At 42.3% G+C, this 5,590-nt stretch overlaps 1 pseudogene; it reads right to left on the bottom strand.

Annotated features, from left to right (window-relative positions):
- Positions 1-4,150: 4,150 nt before the first annotated feature.
- On the bottom strand, positions 4,151-5,278 carry LOC101138736 (actin, cytoplasmic 1-like; annotated as a pseudogene).
- Positions 5,279-5,590: the final 312 nt, after the last annotated feature.

Here is a 5,590-nt window from a genome sequence, read left to right as displayed (position 1 = left end):
TACAGACCAATATCCTTGATGAACATAGATGCTAAAATCCTTATCAAAATACTAGCTAGCCAAATCCAACAAAGTATCAAAAATATAATCCACCATGATCAAGTGGGTTTCATACCAGGGATGCAGGGATGGTTTAACATACACAAGTCAGTAAATGTGATATACCACATAAGCAGAATTACAAACAAAAATCACATGATCATCTCAATAGATGCAGAAAAAGCATTCGACAAAATCCAGCATTGCTTTATGATTAAAACTCTCAGCAAAATCATCATACAAGGGACTTACCTTAATGTAATAAAAGTCATCTATGACAAACCCACAGCCAACATAATACTGAATGGGGAAAAGTTGGAAACATTCCCTCTGAGAACTGGAACAAGACAAGGATGCCCACTCTTGCCACTCCTCTTCAACATAGTACTGGAAGTCCTAGCCAAGGCAACCAGACAAGAAAAAGAAATAAAAAGGCATCCAAATCAGTAAAGGGAAGTCAAACTGTCACTGTTTGCTGATGATATGATTGTTTACCTTGAAAACCCTAAGGACTCCTCCAGAAAGCTCCTAGAACTTATACAAGAATTCAACAAAGTTTTCAGATACAAGATTAACATACACAAATCAGTAGCTCTTTTATACACCAACAGCAACCAAGCAGAGAATCAAATCAAGAACTCAACCCCTTTTACAATAGCTGCAAAAAAAATAAAATACTTAGGAACTGACCTAACCAAGGAATTGAAAGTCCTCTAAAGAAATCATAGATGACACAAACAAATGGAAACACATCCCATGCTCATGGATGTGTAGAATCAATATTGTGAAAATGACCGTATTGCCAAAAGCAATCTACAAATTTAATGCAATCCCCATCAAAGTACCACCATCATTCTTCACAGAATTACAAAAAACAATTCTAAAATTCATATGGAACAAAAAAGAACCTGCATAGCCAAAACAAGACTAAGCAAAATGAACAAATCTGGAGGCATCACACTACCTGATTTCAAACTATACTATAAGGTCATAGTCACCAAAACAGTGTGGTGGTGGTGGTGGTATAAAAATAGACACATAAGACCAATGGAACAGAATAGAGAACCCAAAAATAAGCTCAAATACTTATAGCCAACTGATCTTTGACAAAGAAAACAAGAACATAAGGTGGGGAAAGAATACCCTTTTCAACAAATGGTGCTGGGATAATTGGCTAGCCACATGTAGGACAATGAAACTGAATCCTCATCTCCCAGCTTATACAAAAATCAACTCAAGAGGGATTAAGGACTTAAACCTAAGACCTGAAACTATAAAAATTCTAGAAGATAACATTGGAAAAACCCTTCTAGACATTGGCATAGGCAAGGATTTCATGACCAAGAACCCAAAAGCAGATGCAATAAAAACAAAGATAAATAGCTGGGACCTAATTAAACTAAAGAGCTTTTGCACAGCAAAAGGAAGAGTCAGCAGAGTAAACAGACAACCCACAGAGTGGCAGAAAATCTTCATAATCTATACATCTGACAAAGGACTAATATCCACAATCTACAAAGAACTCAAACAAATCAGTAAGAAAAAAACAAACAATCCCATCAAAAAGTGGGCTAAGGACATGAATAGACAATTCTCAAAAGCAGATATATAAATGGCCAACAAACATATGAAAAAATGCCCAATATCACTAATGATCAGGGAAATGCAAATCAAAACCACAATGTGATAACACCTTACTCCTGCAAGAATTGCCATAATCAAAAAAAATCAAGAAACAGTAGATATGGGTGTGGATGCAGTGAACAGGGAACACTTCTACACTGCTGGTGGGAATGTAAACTAGTACAGCCACTATGGAAAACAGTATAGAGATTCCTTAAAGAACTAAAAATAGAACTACATTTGATCCAGGAATCCTACTACTGGGTATCTACCCAGAGGAAAAGAAGCCATATTTGAAAAGAATACTTGCACATGCATGTTTATAGCAGCACATTTCACAATTGCAAAATCACGGAACCAACCCAAATGCCCATCAATCTATGAGTGCGGTGGCTCACTCCTATAATCCCAGCACTTTGGGAGTCCAAGGCAGGCGGATCACAAGGTCAGGAGATCTAGACCATCCTGGCTAACATAGTGAAACCCCATCTCTACTAAAAATACAAAAAATTAGCCAGGCGTGGTGGTGGATGCCTGTAGTCCCAGCTACTCGGGAGGCTGAGGCAGGAGAATGGTGTGAACCTGGAAGGCGGAGCTTGCAGTGAGCCTAGATCACACCACTGCACTCCAGCCTGGGCAACAGAGTGAGACTCCGTCTCAAAAAAAAAAAAAAAAGGTAACTGTGGTGTGTATATATAAAATGGAATACTATGCAGCCATAAAAAGGGATGAATTAACAGCATTTGCAGTGACCTAGATGAGATTGGAGACTGTTGTTCTAAGAGAAGTAACTCAGGAATGGAAAATGAAACATTATATGTTCTCACTGATACGTGGGAGCTAAGCTGTGAGGACACAAAGGCATGAATGATACAATGTACTTTGGGGACTTGTGGGGAAGAGTGGGAGGAGGGCAAGGTATAAAAGACTACAAATATGGTGCAGTGTATACTGCTCGGGTGATGGGTGCGCCAAAATCTCACAAATCACCACTAAGTAACTTACTCATGTAACCAAATACCACCTGTACCCCAATAACTTATGGAAAAATAAAAACTTTTTTAAAATTTCATGTACTCCATAAATATATACACCTACTCTGTACCCACAAAAAATTAAAAATATTTTTAAAATCATGCATCAGTCCTGGAGCACATCTTCCTAGAAACATACTGGTTCTGTTGTGGCCAAATACCCCATGCATATTAGGTCTTCAGATTCATCCTTATTTCCAGCTACATATAGAAAATGATGTTTTCTATTACACTGATCAGAAACAAATTTCCAGTTATTATGTTCTCCAAAACCTCAGTATTCTCAACAGTAAAATAAGATAACAAATCTATCTTACAGGGTTGTTGCAGAGGTGGGTTCTGGTTATGGTTGATGTGTTCTGTAAACTTTTAATTACTACATAGTTGTTAGCTGTTAACTGTTTCAGATCTCTGGAGTTTAATGTATAGTTAATGATACATAGGACTAAATTGCAAAATGATTTTCGTCTCATTTTCATTGCAACTCATAAAAAATAGTAAATGATTAAGACATTAACCCAAAGAAATATATGATTTTTTTAAGGTGTGCACTTTTTTTCAACTGGTCTCAAGTCAGTGTACAGGTAAGCCCCTGGCTGCCCTCCACCCACTCCCAGGGACACCAAAAGCTTTCATATATCTCAAGTTGGGGGCCAAAAAAGGGGGAGCCATGAAGGCTGATCATTTAAAATAAAACAAAATTTAAAAAGTATTAAGGCAAAGATTTAAAAAATTGTGCTAGGCTGGGCGCAGTGGCTTACACTTATAATCCCAGCACTTCAGGAGGCCAAGGTGGGTGGATCACGAGGTCAGGAGATTGAGACCATCCTGGCTAACACAGTGAAACACTGTCTCTACTAAAAGTACAAAAAATAATAATAATAATAATAATTAGCCAGGCGTGGTGGTGGACGCCTGCAGTCCCAGCTACTTGGGAGGCTGAGGCAGGAGAATGGTGTGAACCCAGGAGGCGGAGCTTGCAGTGAGCCGAGATCACACCACTGCACTCCAGCGTGGGTGACAGAACAAGACTCTGTCTCAAAAAAAAAAATTGCATTACATAATTTACATGAAAGCAATGCTATCACCTCCCCTGTGTGGACTCGGGGGAGGACTGGGCCATTCTCCGTAGAGAGAAGTGGGGTGGCTTTTAGGAGGGCAAGAGGCTTCCTGTGACAACGCATCTCATGTTATTTGGAATTACTATTAAAAAAAGAACAAGAGCAATGTACAATCAAAGTCCTCGGCCACATTGTAGAACTTTGGAGGATGCTTGCTCAAACAGACTGCTGTCACCTTCACCGTTCCAGTTTTTAAATCTGAGTCAAGCCACACAAAAAAATAAAAATAAAAATAAAATAATAAAATAAAAAATAAAGCCATGCCAATCTCATCTTGTTCTCTGCACAAGTTAGGTTTTATCAAGAAAAGGTGTAACGCAATTAACAGTCTGCCTAGAAGCATTTGGAGGATGGAGGGGCCTGCTCGTCATACCCCTGCTTGCTGGTCCATATCTGATCTGCTGGAAAGTGGACAGCGAGGCCAGGATGGAGCCAATCCACACAGAGTATTTGAGCTCGGGAGGAGCAATAATCTTGATTTTCATTGTGCTGGGCACCAGGGCAGTGATCTCTTTCTGCATCCTGTTAGGGTTGCCAGGGTTCATGGTAGTACCGTCAGACAGCACTGGGTTGGCATACAGGTCTTTGTGGATGTCCACATCACATTTCATGATGGAGTCGAAGGCAGTTTCGTGAATGCCACAGGATTCCATGCCCAGGAAGGAAGGCTGGAAGAGCACCTTGGGGCAGAGGAAACGCTCGTTGCCGATGGTGATGACCTGGCAGTAGGGCAGCTCCTAGCTCTTCTCCAGGGAGGAGCTGGAGGCTGCTGTGGCCATCTCCTGCTCGAAGTCCAGGGCGACGTAGCACAGCTTTTCCTTGATGTCATGCCCAATCTCCTGCTCTGCCCTGGTGGTGAAGCTGTAGCCGCGCTAGGTGAGGATCTTCATGAGGTAGCCAGTCAGGTCCCAGCCGGCCAGGTCCAGATGCAGGATGGCATGGGGGAGGGCATACCCCTTGTACATGGGCACAGTGTGGGTGACCCCATCCACGGAGTCCATCATGATGCTAGTGGTACGGCCAGAGGCGTACAGGGACCACAAGGCCTGGATGGCCACGTATATGGCTGGGATGTTGAAGGTCTCAAACATGATCTGGGTCATCTTCTTGCAGTTGGCCTTGTGGTTCATGGGGGCCTCAGTCAGCTGCACGGGCGCTCCTCAGGAGCCACACCCAGCTCATTGTGGAAGGTATGGTGCCAGATCTTCTCCATGTCATCCCAGGTGGTGACGATGTGTGCTCGATGGGGTACTTCAGGGTCAGGATGCCTCTCTTGCTCTGGGCCTCGTTGCCCCACGTACAAGTCCTTCTGACCCATGCCCACCATCACACCCTGGTGCCTGGGGCGCTCCACGATGGAGGGGGAAGATGGCCCAGGGGGACATTATCACCTGCAAAGTCGGCCTTGCACATGCCTGAGCCGTTGTCAATGACAAGTGGGGCGATATCATCATCCATGGTGAGCTGGCGGCGGCTGTGGACTGGGCGGCGGAGCGGCAAGGGCGGGGTTCTGTGCTCGCGGGTCAGATGTGGTATTGGCCAGAAATATATGATATTTTAACAGACAAAATTGGTATTCTGATGAGCTGGATGAAAAATATTCATAAAATTGTACACATTTAATGTACCACCTACATAAATACAGACAGAAATTCTAACCCTTTCATTGTAAATAATGGAATAAAGTAAACTAGGCTGCTAGTGAGAATCTAAACGGATGTGCTTCTTCCAGTCGATAATACCGTGTGAATGAAAAAGGCATTAATTTCACTG

Source organism: Gorilla gorilla, chromosome 13, assembly GCF_029281585.2.
Source record: "Gorilla gorilla gorilla isolate KB3781 chromosome 13, NHGRI_mGorGor1-v2.1_pri, whole genome shotgun sequence".
NCBI classification, from domain to species: Eukaryota; Metazoa; Chordata; class Mammalia; order Primates; family Hominidae; genus Gorilla; species Gorilla gorilla.
Note: the sequence above shows the minus strand (reverse complement) of the source record. Positions and strands in the feature narration are given on the sequence as shown.